The sequence below is a fragment of the Erpetoichthys calabaricus genome, chromosome 10, assembly GCF_900747795.2.
Source record: "Erpetoichthys calabaricus chromosome 10, fErpCal1.3, whole genome shotgun sequence".
Lineage (NCBI taxonomy): Eukaryota > Metazoa > Chordata > Cladistia > Polypteriformes > Polypteridae > Erpetoichthys > Erpetoichthys calabaricus.
This window is the reverse complement of record NC_041403.2, coordinates 46,231,199-46,249,872: the sequence shown is the minus strand read 5'-3', so window position 1 is coordinate 46,249,872 and position 18,674 is coordinate 46,231,199.

Genomic DNA, 18,674 nt, shown 5'->3' with positions numbered 1-18,674 from the left:
GACCTCGTGATCATCAGAGGTGACTGTGTGCAGAGGGTGCAGACCTATAAATACCTGTGAGTGCAGCTGGATGATAAATTGGACTGGACTGCCAATACTGATGCTCTGTGTAAGAAAGGACAGAGCCGACTATACTTCCTTAGAAGGCTGGCATCCTTCAACATCTGCAATAAGATGCTGCAGATGTTCTACCAGACGGTTGTGGCGAGCACCCTCTTCTACGCGGTGGTGTGCTGGGGAGGCAGCATAAAGTATGCCTGGACAAACTGGTGAGGAAGGCAGGCTCTACTGTAGGCATGGAGCTGGACAGTTTGACATCTATGGCGGAGCGCCGGGCACTGAGCAGGCTCCTATCAATCATGGAGAATCCACTGCATCCACTAAACAGTGTCATCTCCAGACAGAGGAGCAGCTTCAGATACAGACTGCTGTCACAGTCCTGCTCCACTGACAGACTGAGGAGATCGTTCCTCCCCCACAGTATGCGACTCTTCAATTCCACCCGGGGGGGTAAACGTTAACATTATATAAAGTTATTGTCTGTCTGTATACCTGCATTGTTATCACTCTTTAATATTGTCTTTATCAGTATGTGAATTTCCCCTTGGGATTAATAAAGTATCTATCTATCTATCTATCTATCTATCTATCTATCTATCTATCTATCTATCTATCTATCTATCTATCTATCTATCTATCTATAGATGGACAGACACCACCAAAGTTAATCATTAAACCCAGAGGCTTAATGCCAGTCTCTGCCAGTGCTATTTGGACTTTCTAGCTTGCAGAACTCAGCATGTCCTGATTGACAGCATCACATCCTCTATGCTGACCCTCAACACAGGCACCTCATAGGGGAGTGGGATGAGCCCCCTTCTATGCTTCTTTTCACTTACTGTATGTGATCCATTTGTCAAAAATCCACATAAAAAATTGAAAAAAGTTCAATTCTCATAATGCACCTAGAAATGGTATTTTCTTCAGAAAGACAGTATATATTTTATAAAGGTCAACCTTCAGTTTATATATAAAATAAAACTAACCCTGCAAAGGCCATGGGAAAAATACAGAGATATGCTTTATTTCCACTACCAAAGTAAAGAATTTTGGACAACAAAAGTATTAGAATATAGAACTATGATGGCAAGGGTCAAAGGCTATGTGCTTTGTTGAGTTTACAGCCTTAGTTTTAGACTTCAGAGCTGCATTTTGCTGAAATTTATTTAAAGAATTTTGCTTTCGGCTTAAAAGTAAATCCTCTTTTACAATTTGTGAATTTAGTACTAACTTTTCTGCTGGCAGTACTTTACTCTGTGCACTACTTTAACATTTCATTGAGTGAGGACTGGGTACATTTTCGGTGAAGACCTCACATTGTCATAGTCACAAGCCCCCCATGGTATCGCTAACGTTCCCCCCTTTTGAATTATATGAGATGATTTGAGAATGACTTGAGCTCCAAAGTTAAATCCTACTTTGCATTCTTTGCTGCTGTTGTAAAGTTTATGGCCTTAATCTGTATAACTGGTTCATTAAAACAGATGAATGGATATGTAAAAAATCTGATCTACATATATAAATTATGTAAATGTCATTTTGTTCAAGCGAAATCTTTAAAGCCATTAAAAACTCTGTCAAAGTCTTACTTCTCCGTAGCCACACAGCTGGGCTAAATATATGTATTTCCACTTCATTTATAAATGTCAGTTTTAAAGACCAGACATCCCTGTTAAACCTATTTTCATTCTTATTGTGAGCCTTTACTACAATGTACAATGTCTAAAAAGATCATCTTTGACTCAGAAAAATGACTACACACAGAGACCAAAAAGAAAATCAAATAAGGCTGCAAGCATTATTGATTACAATTACACTACTGAATGGATTTCTCTTTTTCTTGTAGTGGGTTTGCATATGATGGGTTTCTCCAGAGGACAGGTAGAACCTGCATTTCAAAGCACCGTGATAATTATGTTTTTTTCTGTCTAAAATGAGAAGGATAACAGTATTAGATAGTGAGTGTAAGTAAGGAGTTAAAACACAGAACAAAATGATATAAGATTGTGTCTCCAGGTTCAAGAGATTGTCATATTTTTATTGTCCTGCTTAGTGCTGTTTTTCATACTTGCATTTAGCAGTAGGACCAAAGAATTAGTGTATAACATCCAATTAACATATCAGGTTGGAAAGTTATCAGTGTATATCCACCACCTTTTTCATAGTAGAGTGCATGTACTTGAAATTGAAACCTTAAAAGTTACCATGGTCGGTACAGCTGATGTTCACCACAGAAACTATTTGTACATTTCATACAGTCCTCATTAATATTTATCTGTGTTTTATCTAGAGGCAGCTTTCACAATACAAGTGGGGTAGTCTTAAGCAACGATAGATACTACTGGATTTTAATGTAGCAATCAGGTCTGGCAAATTAATGAATGAATGAACTGACACATAATTAAGAAAAATACAATGAAGGTAATGTCAGTCTTAATCTGGCCAAATCTCCAGATATCTAAGAGAGCAGTGATTTCAGGATGACTATTTAACATGATGGGTGTACTCAAAAGTGTTTGCATGTGACATCATGGTGGTCATTCCCCCACTAAAGTGGACCTGGAGCAGAGTAAGATCATCAGTGCAATAATTTGCAGCTTCTGTCACTGAGTCACTCCTTTAGTTATTTGGCACTTGTGGGACTTGGCAGACAGTTCTCATATTGTCATGACATTCAAATATGGCCCCAAATTATTTTTGCTGAGTGCTATTGGTGCCATCCACAGCTTCTCACTAACTGCCAGGAAAGACATTAAGTAACCATTATAGCTGCATTCCAAAATCCGAAAAGTGTGACTGATAATAATGCTAGGAACTGATATTATGACTGTGCTCAACATGCAAGCCTGTTATGGCCCAGTGACAGTTGTGTCCCAGATAATAATGACTGCTACCTACCTGCCTAAGCTACTGAAGATCTTCTTTAGCTCAGCCAATTCTGAGGCTTATATGTTCTGTCTGTAGCTGGGGTGTGAGCATTTGGAGGATGAGCCATAAACATGATCTTGGTTAAAATATTTTAAGATTTGTTTAGACTATTAATAATTTAGAATGCTATTTTTGGTACAGATTATATCCAGGAGATAGACAATTCTGTTACAGATGCTGTAAGAGCTGCACAGTTTCTGTCATCTGCTGAGAAGAGGTTGCAAGAGTCACAAGGCTCCAAGTCCTTGAAGTGGACCAACAATCGGTGTGGATCAACATGAATAATGCACAACTTAAACCTGCCGAGATACAAATACTGCACATAAAAACAGGTGTCATTCCCTCATCTGTAATACCACTTGTCATGTGGTCCTGCGTTTTTACAGTTTTGCAGTTACACTGCACATCCTGACACCAAACTAATGTGTAATGTGTGGGTCCACTCCTTATGATAGTTTGTTAGCTTATTGTTCATGTCAGGTCAGGGAGCATGCACTGGTACAGCATGTTGCTACACCCACCACAAGATGAAACAGCTCGGGATCCTGGTTGGCAACCCCCCACATGGCCATAGTAGTGCCATAACTGACACTCCCTTACAATGCAGATAATTTGCCTCACTCGGGACTCCATGAGCAATCGCTCATTAGACACAAAGTCAAACCAGCGGTACCCAAGGATTCTTCGAAGAGACACAGTACCGAAGGAGTCCAGTCTTCGTCTCAGGTCAATGGATTGCGTCCATATCTTGCAACCATGTAGCAAGACAAGAAGCACCAGGACTCTAAGACTTGGACCTTCATCCTTTTGCATAGATATCGGGAGTGCCACACAACCCTTTCCAGCGACCTCCTGACCCCACATGCTCTCCCAATCCAAGACCAATGAATGTCACTGCTGAGGTAAGTAAACCTGACAACAAGGTCAACATTCTCTCCGCAGACAGACACACTGCTGATGGCTGTGCCCAAGAGGTCATTAAAGGCCTGCAAGCATTGAGTCGGAGGAAGAACACACCCCTGACAAACCCCAGAATCAACTGGGAAAAATGCAGAGGTTCCGCCTCCACAGCTCTTACAGTACCAGTGTACAGGCCGGCCATGATACCCAGCAACCTTTGAGGGGATCTCGTGGACCCTCAGGATGTCCCACAGGGCAGCTCGATCAACTGAGTCAAAATCTTCACTAAAATTGACAAAGACTGCAAAGAAACCCTGCTGATTCTCACGTTAGTGCTCCATGAGAACCCTCAGCGCCAGGATGTGGTTGATAGTAGACTTCTTAAGCATAAAATCACACTGCTCCAGCCGCTGGTAGGTGAGCAAGTGGTCACAGGACCTATTGAGGACGACCCTTGCAAGGACCTCACCCGGCACTGAGAGCAATGTTATCCCACAGTAGCTGCTGCAATCCAGGCCATCACCCTTCCTTTTCCAGATGGGGATGACAGGTCCCATTTTCCAGTCAGTTGGGATGATGCCAGTCTCCCAAATGGAAGCAAAGATTGCTTGCAATGCCATGAAGACAGCCTTACCACCAGCCTGGAGAAGTTCACCCTGGATACCACAGATCCCTGCAGCCTTTCCTCCCCTCAGCTGGTTTACCACCTGTGCAATCTCAGTGAGATTGGGTGGTTCACAGCTAATTGGAGGATCAGCCTCAAGAACCATGGACCCAGTGATATCCAACATCCTAGCCGATAGATCAGGTTTAAACAGCCACTCATAGTAGCCAGCCCAGCGGGTCACAACTGCAGTGTCATCTGTAAAGGACTGTTCCATCAGTCTCCGAGGAACTGATTCAGATGCGCATAATGCTTTGATTCCTCTGCAAGCAGGACATTGGGCGTTAGACCATAGATGGTGTGTCACTTGCTCACAGATTCCTCTAACAAACGCTTCTTTATCTGCTCTTAACAAACGCTTCCTTATCTGCTCTCAGATCCCTCGCAGCCATCCTCTTCAGTTCCCGGTGCAGACCAGAGTTGCCATCAAGCCATGTGCTGCGACTCCTCTCAATGATATCCATGATGCCCTGTGAGATGAAACACCAACACAATCCTCAGCAACCTTCAGGGTCTTGCCAGAGAAGGTCTCCCACATCACATTAGGATGGGCAGTTGCATCCAGATCCGTAAGTACCTCACACAAACTGCATGCAAACTTGTTAGAAACAGTCTGATCTTGCAGACTGGCAAAGTCCAGCCTCATTTTCCTAGTAGCTGGTAGCCTACTGGACCTAAGCTGTATCTTCAGAGTAGCAACAACAAGTCTGTGGTCAGAATTCACAAACTGGACACTTCTGTAGACCATGCAGTTTTGCAAGAGCCTCTGGCGTCTGCCCATGAGGATGTGATCGATCTTCTTCACCACACCACCAGTATTGGAGTACCAAGTCCAACGATGCGGTTCAGGATGCTGGAACCAGGATCCAGTGATTTGCAGCCCCTGACCTTTTGCAAAGTCAAGGAACATGGAGCCACTTTCATCATGGTCACCAAACCCAGGGGGACCGAGACAATCCTCATAGCCTGTCCTATCAGTGCCAGTGTTTGTTCACTCATTCTTAAATATTATTTTGCACTTGGAGATGTCACATAGCCATAACCCTACTGCATTGTTTTCTTTATGGAGTCTAAGCACACCACCAAGGTTTGTATTGGTTTGTTCTGACAATCCCAGTTTCCTCTCATAGTCCAAATTTGTTTACTGGGTGTAGGCCCAGTGATAGACTGGAAAACCTTTCAAGGCTAATTGACACTTTGTTTTTATCACTGCCAGGACCAGGTCTGGCTCCGTGCCATGTTGCCCTATAAGAAGATGGTTCAGAAAATGGGTGAATAAATAAATAAAAGTGTATACTAAACATTTTTCAATATTTTCTAAAAAGTACCATTAAATAGATGCATTTTATGATGCATTTCCTTGCTACTTCAGTGCCGAAGAGCAAACTATTTTTCCTAGCATACAGTATTATATGTGCAGTAGGACTGCAAAATAGCGTTGTGCAATGACTAGTAATGTAAACACAACATGAGACAATACAAAAAGTTGAAATACCAGAAACGATCACATGACTCAGGTGTACTCTGCTTAACCATCTACCCTACAGCCCAGGCTGTGGAAAGATACTGAAGCAGCGAAGAAGTGGCTACAAGTGCCAGCCTCAAGAAGGGGAAACATGCTTGTGCTTCTTGCTATCATGAAGATTTTGAAATTGTCAAAGTGTATGTAGAAAGATGAGGAGTGTAGCAAACAACATCAGGCTATACAATGTACAATACCTATAAAGAGTATTACTCACTCTTTGGAAGGTTTCACGTTTTATTTTTCTACAACATTGCATAATAATGGATTTAATTTGGCTTTTTTGACACTGATCAACAGAAAAATACTCTTTAATGTCAAAGTGAAAACACCTATCTGTAAAGTGGTCAAAATGAAATACAAATAAAAAACACAAAATAGTTGATTTCATAAGTGTTCACCCTCTTTAATATGACACAACTATACCATCACTGGTATAGATAACTGGTTTTATAAGTAACAGAGTTAGTTCAATGGAGATCCCTGTTTGGAATTTCAATTGATTGTAGTATAACTGCCACTTATCTGAAACATCCAACTTGTGGTGAGTCAGTATGGTGGCCTAACACCACAAAAACGAAGGAGCTTGTTATTGACTTTAGAAAAAACAAAACTGACATCCAAATACTCATCATTGGTGGGGCCTGTGTGTAGAAGGTCCTGGTGTTCAGGTTTCTGGGCATTGAGCTGAAGGATGACCAGACCTGGAGTGCCAACACAATGGAGCTGCTGAAGAAGGCGCAGCAGAGGCTGTATTTTCTGAGAATCCTCAGAAAGAACCATCTCCCCAAAAATCTGCTCCTTGCCTTTTATCACTTTTCCATCGAGAGTGTGCTTACGTACAGACTGTGTGTGTGATACGGTAACTGCACTTCCTAAGAAAGGAAAGCGCTCCACAGGGTCGTCAGGACAGCAGAGAGAACAATTGGTTGTACCCTCCCAACTCTAGAACAAATCTACACCTCCTGATGCTGCAAAAAAGCAATAGACATTTCACAGGATTCATCACATCCCGGTCATTGCCTCTTCCAGCGTTTGCCATCGGGCAAGTGATACAGAGCAATGAAAACCAGGACAAACTGCCTTAAAAACAGCTTTTATCCAAAAGCAATCATGGCCCTGAACTCAGAATAAAACTGCTCCATATCATTCTCCCAAAGTGCAATATAGACCTTAAGTCATCCAGTGCAATTTGTATATATAACAAGTGCAATTTGTATATTTTGTAAAATACTGTTATTACTATTCGGTTTGTTATTATTTTCTCGCTTCTTGTCTTTTTAACTCTTATGCCTCACACTGAGTCGACTGTACCTTCAATTTTGTTGTTCCTCTGTAAAAGTGGCAATGACAATAAAGATCCATCTATCTATCTATCTATCTATCTATCTATCTATCTATCTATCTATCTATCTATCTATCTATCTATCTATCTATCTATCTATCTATCTATCTATCTATCTATCTATCTATCTAACCTACACAATAAAGACAAAACAACACTCCAAGGAACTCTGTGCCAAGGTGACTGAAAAGCACAAGATGGAAACATGTGACTGAATATCTGTTAGAGATAAGTTAAGCCAGTCATTAAAGAGTAGTTAAAGAATATGGCACTGCTGGAAATCTGCCTAGAGACAGCCATCCACAAAAAATGAATGATCAAGCAAGAGGACTAGTGAGGGAGGCCACCAAGACACATACTGTATGAGAACTCTGCAAATGTTACAAACTACAGTGGCTGAGATTGGAGCGACTGTGCAGACAACAACTGTTGTCCAGGTGCTTCATCAGTCACAGTTTTATGGGAGAGTGACAAAGAGAAAGAAACTGTGAAAAAATAATGCACATGACATCTCAGCTAGAATTTGCTACAGGGCATATGGGAAACTCTGAAATCTGCTGGAAAAAGATTGCATAGTCTGATGAGCCCATAATTAAACTTTTTGGACACCAGACTAAACAGCATGTTTGGCTTACTCCAAACACTACACATTATCAAAAACACACCATCCCCACCGTGAAGCGTGTGGGTGGCAGCACCATGCTGTGGGGATGCTTCTCTACAGCAGACCTTAGAAGGGTTATGAGGGTAAAGGGTAAAATGCAAGAGAAGATCGGAGAAGATTTGTTTTGTAAAAAGACAATGACCCCAAGCATACAGCTAAAGCTACTCAGGAATGACTTAAAAATAACAATGTAAATGTCCTGGAGTAGCCATGTCAGAATCCAGATCTCAATACAATTGTTAATTTGTATCTCGACTTGAAAAAGGCTCTTCACTCACCATCCCCATGCAACCTGACAGAACCTGAGCAGGCTTGTTAAGAAGAATGGTGGGAAAACTGCAGTGTCCAGATGTGCAAAGCTGATAGTCTTGTCAACACTTCTCAAGGCCGAGGTACATTGGTTAAATACTGACATGTAGAGAGAGGGTGAATACTTACTTGATCAATTATATTGTGTTTTATATTTATAATTCGTTTAGACCACTTAGCAGAAACCTGTTTTCACTTTAACTTTAAAGAGTCTTTTTTCCTGTTGATCAGCCTCAAAAAAGCCAAATTAAACCCACTGGGATTCAATGTTGCATAACAGCAAAATGGGAAAACTCACAACGGGTGGAAAACTTCTTATATGCAGGGTATGTTAAAACAATCAGTAACAAATTATTAGGAATACAAAGTTGTGATAGCAACATTTTACTTTAACAGACAGACAGACATAGATAGATAGATAGATAGATAGATAGATAGATAGATAGATAGATAGATAGATAGATAGATAGATAGATAGATAGATAGATAGATAGATAGATAGATAGATAGAGAAACCTCACAGGCTCCAATAGCAAAAAAGTGTGCTATACACACACAATATACACAGTGCATTTATAATATAAACTACATGCTGTTGTACATTTACTTATCGATGTATAATGTTCCTAAAGGAATATTGTTCCTCTGCCAATGCATCTGTTATAACTGCTAATGGTGAAAATAAGCATGATAGAATTTGGCATTATACTGTCTGATGGCTGCCTACTACAACTTCTTGGTAAACGTTTATAAAATGAGCCTGTAGTTAAGAGCATTCTGGGACAAGGCCTAATTAGTCATGATATCCTCTAATTATTCTATTACCTTCTTTTCTGCCACTATCTCTAATGAGCCCAGGGTCAGTCCTGCATTACAGTTGGCCTTTTCCCTTTATTCAGGTTCCTAGTATCTTCAGACCTGATTTTGCTACCCTAGGAGACCACAGCATACAACAGTATACTCAGTGTTATCCACTTCATTCAGTCAATTGCTCAAATGGAACCCCAGAAACCTATAGGACTTCATCACCTCCACCTTCTATCTTATGATAGTCATGGATCTTAAGAGCTTCCTTGATTAGAGTACTTAAAATTGTGTGGAGTGTGAATTGAGGGAACCCCTGTGTTACTAAACACAATCAGTGAATATAGCTGTCTCAAATAACACCCCCCTCCGCTCAATACAGAATCTCTTTACACACATTTATGTTTGAATAAGATAATACACAAAAATCTTATTTTTTCTCATTATGAAATCTATAATTAATAGATGCATTATTCAAAACTGGAGGTACATTCATCCTGAACTAACTATATCTACAGTTTCAACCTGAAAATTATTGCAAAATAATAACTAGACTAGCTTGGAAAAAGTTGTAGAATGATGAGCACAAATAGGGACAAATCACTACAGCAAGTGTGAGAAAAGAAAAAGAAGCAGAAGAGAGAGGATGCAAATGTGGTACTTAAAGGGATGAAAACTAAATAAATTAAAATTAAAATGGTTGGTAATAAAGCAGTTTGCAGTTTTTAGATAAACCAGTTTCTGGTGGCCTACTGTTGACCAATGCACAAGCTTAAGTTTCAGCACATAGTATTTTCGATTCACAAAATCCCCAGTCTAAAATGTACAAAGGAGGGAGAGCACAACGGTCATTCTGGCAGTAATCAGTTATTAAAACTTGGCATAGAAAGCCCATAGGTGAATGATTTCAAAGTTGATGTAAATGTGTCCCTTAAGTCTTATGCCCACCCTTTGTGAATGTTATCATGCACAGTTTTGCAGTAACATTACTTTTGAGAAACAGTTTGAAGTAAAGAAACAAACAAATATTTCAAAAAATAAACCAGATTTGAAGAAGAAAGAACTAACAACTGATCCGATCTCAGGCAACTGATTCATGCAAGAGCCCCAGAGATGGCAGTAAAGGATGAATTACATTGGCAAAATCACACTATTTTTATTAGAAATGATGTGTGAAGTGTAACTAGTTTGAAGACAGCATAGCAAGAATAGCCAACTTCTGTAACATGTAATGTAAAGTGAACTGTGGAGCTAGCTGGATTATAGTTCTGCCTCAGAGACACAGATGAGATTTTAGTAATGACCAGGAAAGGAGACATAAAACAGAGACACATTAAGTACATTAACCAGAATTGCGGTCAAGAGGTCAAAAATAAGTCTTTATACCAAAAATAAACCAAAAAGAACAATCACAACGAACACACGGCTTTTATCCAGTATCAGATATATGAACATGAATTTCCTGACCTTTATGTGGTGTCATTAAAAACTTCATACGTCACAAAGTCCCAGAGAATTCTGGGAATGTAACCATGGAAACCCATAAAACAAATGTCAGAAAATAGCGATGCCTGCATGAAAATCAAAATTGCATCACAGCATAATGTTAATAATTTTTAACTTTCTAGGACGTTTTCAAATAAAAAGATGAAAGCCAGAATTGGATTCCTTGGGGCTGAAAATTTCAGAGTAGGCACACAGAAGAACACAAACACATTAGAAAGAAGTCCTAGGTTGAGAAGTGTGGTGGTCAGCTTTGATGGTATAACAGTTGTGAGAGATTGCCGGCCGTATATCCCGACCAACACCCCCAAGCCGCCAGATGGAGCCATCCCTGCAACATGCAACATGGAAGGGCCCCGAATTCCAGCAGGGCATCATGGAGCTTGGAGTCTTTCGTCACAGCCTTGCTGGATACCATGGGGGCCACCGGAGGACGTTGCAGGGAAGCCCAGGGATTTATATTTTCCGTATAGCCCGGAAGTATTTCCAAGTCACGAGAACGGAAGAAATTATATACTTCCGGGCTGAAGAAAAAGAGAAGTTTTTACCTGACCCGGAAGTGCTGGATAATCACATGGACTGAGGGCTCAGAAGCACTTCCAGGTCGAGGACTATAAAGGACTCTGGGAAATCCCAGCAATGAGCCGAGTTGGGAGGAAGGGTGACTGAGCTGCTGGGAGTGGAGGATTGATTATAGTTTATTGATTATTGATTGTTTATTAAGTATTGTGGAGTGGAGGGTGCTTTGTGCACTTATTTATAAAAATAAATTCAATATTTGGATTTTATCCGGTGTCTGACGAGTGGTCTGAGGGTTCAAGGAGTCACAGCGCCCTCTATCTGTCACACAGTGTTAAATGTTAAGTTGTGATCTCTTTTCACATTTTTAACAGTGATAGACATTCAGTGAAGTAGAGCTGACGCTCAGGCCTCAGGGATGGTGTCCCCCACAAAGTGAAATACTGACAGGTGAGAAATTAATGGTGAGATGAGGCAATGAAGAGGCTTGACCCTTCCATTTGTGATGCAATAAGGCAATTTTTAAAGGGCTTCCTATTATCATCATGAAGAAGTTGCTACATCCATAGTGTTATTCCTATTTCAGCATTTAAACATTGATGCAATAATTTGGTTGTTTAAAGAAAACGATGTTACAGCAATGTCCTGAAGTTGCTCAACAAAAATTTAATAACGGAAAAGCACCTTCCAACAGCTGCATACTGTATATGAAAGGTACCTAACTGCTTTTCTTTGTTCCAACACAGAAGTCCTTACTTTTCATTCAATATAAAGTTACGTGTGTCTCAAAGAGTATTGTGACTATCAACTTTAAGCCTAGTGGTGTCATGATTTGGGGTTTTGACATGTGCAGATTTCTGTTCCACCTTTCTTTGTGTGTGTCTGTTCATTTTCACCTTGTGGATATCTCAATTATTTTGTACACATAATTTTGAGTATTTTTGCATCACCACATACATGGCGTACTATTGTATTAGACTATTTGTCTCCTTACACACCCAATCATAAACCTTAGATCCTCAGGTTCTGCTTTGCTTGCTATCCAGAGTATAAAACAAAAGAAGAAATGGCGAGGCTGCTTCTAGTTTCAATGCTCCAAAAATATGGAATAATCTATCTATAGAGATAATGTATGTCAGGCTGGCATGGTTGAGCTGTTTAAATAACATCTTAAAGCTTACTTTTTTCATTTGGCTTTTTGTTAAACTTGTGACTAATCACATTGTTTGTCTTTTGTGTTCTTTTTGTGTCGCCACTTTTCTGGATGAAGTTCCCTGAGGCTGATGGAAGGAAGGACAACACTGAGGTCCTGTCTGTGATGACATCCAAACTCTCTCAAACTCTCTCTCTCTATTCTTGTTTTATTATCATCATTATTATTATCATCATTCTTTTGTTGTATCTTATATATACGATAGAATTTTCAAATGAGCTTGGGTGGCCTTTTGGTCGCTGAGCACCAGAGGTATTTCTTTATTCCATTGGAGTTTTTTATTATCTTCCTTTTAACCATCTGATCCTTAGTATAATTATTTATTTCATTATTGTTTTTCTTTGTTTCCACTTACCACCATTTATAAAGTACTTTATACAAATAAATGTTGTTGCTATTGTTATTACTCCAAGCTTATATAAGACGGTTTCTCACTGCATTCAGTGTCCGAGTTTTTGAGTATTCTGATCAATCTTTGTGGTGCATTTAGCTATCAAAAACAATTTAGGGATTTGGACTTTGCACGTCTATCTCGATTCTGATTTTTGGTTTGTGTCTTGGGCTTTGGAATTTTAGTTTAATGGTTTGCCTGGCTTTTGACACATCAGACAATGATTGTCTCATTTTTCCAGGGCCTTGTACAAAATATTTTGTGTCTGCCATTTTTCATCAATGGCAGATTAAGTGGCAAATGCAGGAAATACTAAAGCTATAAATGATTCATTAGTCTGAACATAAAAACTACTCAAACACGACTATCCTCAGTATGGGAATCCTGGCATGAGTACCTAAATGAATGAATGCACTCACTCTTTTATGCTCTTTCTCTAAGCTTCAGGCTTCTTCCTTCTCCCTCACTGCCTCAGTCACCTTTCCATGAGTTCCTTAACATGCCGCTTTCCAGTTCATGGCAATTTATAGTCCTAATTAGGAACATTAAATCATGTAGTAGAGTGGCAGGCTGCCGACTGGAAACCTCTGCCAGCTTTTGTGGCAGCTATAGAATAGTAATGTCCTGCCAGATATTTTTTGTTAGGAAGTGCTTTTAATGAAGAGTGCAGTGATCCCAGACTAAAAGAGTTGCATTGAATAAAGAATGGACAGCGGGCTTTTAAGATTATCAAAGCATTGTAAATTTACTGGGCACTAACTTGCTTTTTCACATTTTGAGTTTAAACTTAACTGTAAATGAACTGGTTGGTGTCTGCCTTGCATTCCGTGGATAGCTCCTGGCCCCCCACGACCATTAATTAAAAGAAGCAAATGGATGTAAGAATTGATAAATGGACTGAGTAGTTCTAGCTAGTATTATAGCAAGTAATTAATACGCTCTTTTAGAAAATCTTGTTGCCCTTAATTTATATGTTTGAATTATACTTTAGGTTTAATTAATTTGCCGTATTTAGTCCATCCAGAGATATTTGCTGTTATATCCTTTAACAACTGAAAATATTATGAAATATTATATAAATTTGCTTTGTTTTTCATGTCCATAACCTCTGATGTCATTTTGCCAAAAAAATAGAAAAATCACTGTTAGGTAGATAAATAAAAATTGAACATAATAGTTCCTTATTAGTAAATCATCTTCATGTCACCTTAAATAAAACTGAGTAGCTGTTTTGTTTTGTATAACAGGAACTGTTGCACAATGCTTACTCTCAAATTTTCAAACAAACTTCAAAATCAAATAACTTTTGATTTATAAGTATAATAACTGTAGTAGATAACTATGGTCAGTGCTATTCGGAACATCATGTTATATAGATGATGAGTTAGCTTTTATTTCATAAAACATGGAAACTGTTTCAGCCGTTTGTGTTAAGAGATTAATCACCACCATTAGAAAGTATCACCGCAATAAATCTGTTGTTGCATGTAAAAGTTGCCACGTTCCTCACAGAGGTGTAATGAGGGTAACACAACTTACTGTAAAATAATATATGTGACATTTTGGTTGTGTCATAATGCATCTTTATCCTTATTATTGACATAATGCTTAACTTATTTGCTATGTTGTGTGGTTCAGAATAATGACCTCTTAAGGATAGGTGTCAGATTATAGTTAGGAATGCAGTTCTTTTTGACATAAATGGATGAAAGGTACAAGGTGAAAAATCTACATACTCTTTATTGTGGCTACATGTTTTATAAAAACAATATCAAGAAGCCGCTTCCCTTGGGAGAACATTAGAAAAAACATTTCACGAGAACAGGCCATTTAACCCATCAATCCTATCCATCTAATTCCTCCAAAAATGTGGCTTTTGAAAGTCCCTAAAGTCTTACTGCCTACCACTCTACATGGTAGCTTATTCTATGTGTCTATAGTTCTCTGTGTGAAGAGAAACTTCCTATTGTTTTTGTGAAATGTACCTTTAACAAGTTTTCTTTAATCTTTCCTCATAGCTCATCCTCTGCTGTCCTGGAATCAGCCTAGTCATTCTTCTTTGGACTTTTTCTAGCACTGCTATGTCTCTTTTATGTACTCATCTCATTAAGGAAACCTGCTGCAGTAATAAAAACATTTTTTTAAAAAAAATAACAGTATATTTAAAACATCCATCCATCCATCCATTTTCCAACCCGCTGAATCCGAACACAGGGTCACGGGGGTCTGCTGGAGCCAATCCCAGCCAACACAGGGCACAAGGCAGGGAACCAATCCCGGGCAGGGTGCCAACCCACCGCAGGACACACACACAAACACACCCACACACCAAGCACACACTAGGGCCAATTTAGAATCACCAATCCACCTAACCTGCATGTCTTTGGACTGTGGGAGGAAACCGGAGCGCCCGGAGGAAACCCACGCAGACACGGGGAGAACATGCAAACTCCACGCAGGGTGGACCCGGGAAGCGAACCCGGGTCTCCTAACTGCGAGGCAGCAGCGCTACCACTGCGCCACCGTGCCGCCCATATTTAAAACAAGTAACTGAAATACATTTGTCACAAAATATGTTGTGATAACCCCAAACAGTGAAATTCTGTCCAGATAATATCACTTCTATGTGAAAAAATCGAATTATAAAGTGATGGAAATGGCTATCAAGGCACAAAAATGTTAATATACCACTGTCCATCTCATTAAAGAAATCCTCTGTAGTACTGACAATAATTACCAAAAACAGCAAAGTATATTTAAAACAAGTAACTGAAACAGAAATCCAACAAAACAAACAATACGCCATTTACAGCTTCCATATTGAGCCCTGAGGTTGTCACAGGATGTTTTCGTGTGGTTCAAATTGTAATATTATTACTTCAATTTTTAGAAATGGCCTTAAATGCAATTAAGATATTTAATTGATCGAAAGCGGGTAATGCAATCAGGTTAGCTTAATGAAGTGGGGAATAAATAGCACCCAAGCCACAACTGGGAATGAAGATGCCTCGATGTTATTTGTGGTGAAATTTTGTCTCAATTCCGTGGGTACCCCAGGTGAGTATTGACTATAATTTAAATCTGTATATAACTGTATCAACAAGATAGGGTTACATTACTTACTGACTACCTGGCCCTAACGAAAGAAAGCTTATTCTGAAACGTCCACCAAAGAAGACTTTACTGAAAGTTAATGACTGAACATTTTTTTAGCTGTATCGTTCAAATGTACTGTATGTTTTGTTGGGTTTATAACAAATGTGTTGCAGTTACTTGTTACACTCTGCTGTTTTTGGTAATTGATTTTTTTTTTTTTTTTGGGCCTGAGGCCAAAACTTCCAACAGTACACCTGGGGCCTCATGTATAACGGCGTGCGTAGAACTCACACTATAACATGGCGTAAGCACAAAAGCGGGATTGTGCGTACGCACAGAAAAATCCAGATGCAGGAACCTGTATGTTCGCAAACTTTCACGTTCTTCCACTACATAAATCCCGATCAGCGTGAAAAGTAACATACGTACACGCGCCTTCTGTCCTGCCCCAACTCCTCCCAGAATTACGCCTCTTTGAATATGCAAATCAATATAAATAGCCTTCTGTGAAAAGACAATGGGAAAAGCACGGGGGAAAATATAAGAATTTCAGCGAATACCAAGTGGAGGCAAAGGAAAAACGTACTATTTGTTGGTTTAAACAGTGGTATAATCAACAAAAGGAAGTTGATCGAGTGACAGAGTGTCGAAAAAACTCAAAAGCTCAAGTTCACAAAGTCGCACATTGCCCGAAATAAAAAAGAAATCACATATCAAAGTTGCCGTGAAAAAGCAAGTCATAGCCCACCGTCTGAGTGTCATATGAAAGCTTATTAGGGTACAGAGAAAAAAAATAGGCACACAGTGGGAAAAAAGCACGAAATGTCAACTTTAATCTCGAAATTTCCACTTTAATCATGTAGTTTATTTTGCCATTAAAAAAATGCGCGACCTTCGATGAAATAATTTATTACAGAAGTACTGTCTCTTTCAAATGTACTAACCTCCAATTCCTGTCCTTACTTTTCTTTCTCCAAAAACCCAATCGCCACACAATCAGCTATATAGACGTGAAGCCATCTGTAAGCTTAAAACGCCGATTCTTCAAAACTTTTAATGAACATTGAAATATCTTCGTAGTACATGTATAATTATTATATCCGTCTATCCTTCCAGTGTCGCGTCAGCACCAGCAAGAATACAACGCAATGCAGGAACAATCCCTGAACTAGCTAGCGCTGCGGCACAGTGTCCTCACATGTTTAATTATTAACAATAAAGATTATTTAAATGAAGTTAAAGTTTTATCTGTATAATATAATCAAAATATTTTGCTGCATTTCATCTTAAAAATGATTTTGTCATCATATGTAAATACGCGCTTCATAAAGTGGTGCAGGTTGTGCAATATTATAACTGTAGTGCAAGTTTACAGTGAGGTGATTGTACTTATAAGTACAAACAGTTCTACAAGGAGCACTTGATGGACTGATTTAGTGCGTGTATAGTTCTTGGGATGAAACTTTTTCTAAACCGCGAAGTCCGTACAGGGAAGTCTCTGAAGCGTTTTGCCTTGGCTCAGGCAGCGTCTGCTTCATGCTGTATCCCGATAATTCTCTTTCTGATCAGCTGCTGCTGTGATTCCCCACTCAGATACAGTGATATAAATACTCTGAGTGGTGCAGTGAGAGTAATATGGAAAAAGATGATCTGCTGTGGCAACCCTTAACGGGAGCAGCTGAAAGAAGAAGAAGATGCAGTGAGAGTTACAACGCTAAAGCAGTTATGGTATTTGGAATACTATGGCTATTCCCTGGACCATTATATTGCTGCAGGTTAATTACAATCAGATGCATTACACTAATAAACAATATGCAGTTAGTTTCAGTGTATTTATAAAGCTGCGTCAGGAATGTGGATCTAAAAAAGGAAGGGTGATCACACAGGAACAGTAGCACTACTTTGACGCTGGGTGCCGCCAGTCTGCAAAACCGAGCGGAGAAATTGTGTACGCCAAGGTATGAGGTACCATGGAAATGTGCGTGGCTTTACGCCAAGTTTAGGTTTTATACATCGTGATTTGAGCGTAGAATCGTTCGTACGCAATATTTCTGTGCGTATGCACCGTTTATACATGAGGCCCCAGGTGGGGCCTTACTGGTGCAATGTAAAGCATAAGCATAACCTCCTTTGACTTGTACTCTGCACATCATGCTACTGTATAATACTTAACATTCTGTTAGCCTTCTTAATGGTTTCAGAACACTACATGGAAAATGATGATGACATGTCTACTATGACTCCTATGTCCTTCTCATAAGGGGGTACTTTCACGTTTCAGGATTTCCATGTGTATTGAAATCTAACGTTTCTGCTTTATGCATGTAGCACTTTACTTTTACTTACAGTACATTATATTTTATCTGCCACAAATCTGCCCAAGCCTGTATGCAGTCCTGGTTTCTTTATAATGTGTCTTTTAACATCACCCAGTTTTGCACACATCTACCCACTATACCCTGAACTCTCACTTCTTTTAATTCGATACCGATCCTGTCATGTTGGGCCTTATCAGATTCTTTCTGAAGGTCAAGATAAATAACTTCATATGCACCATTCTGATCATATCCTTTTGTTGCTTCCTCATAGAAATCTAGCCGCTTTAGCTGCTCAATCAATCATACATTACATATCTAGGGTATCTTTAACGGTACCCAACTCCCAATAGCTAGAAGCCTAGATGCAGGGCAGGCTCAAAACATAAGAGTTACATACATTAGCCAAGTGTGTGTCTAATGACACGGGTGAAAATAATT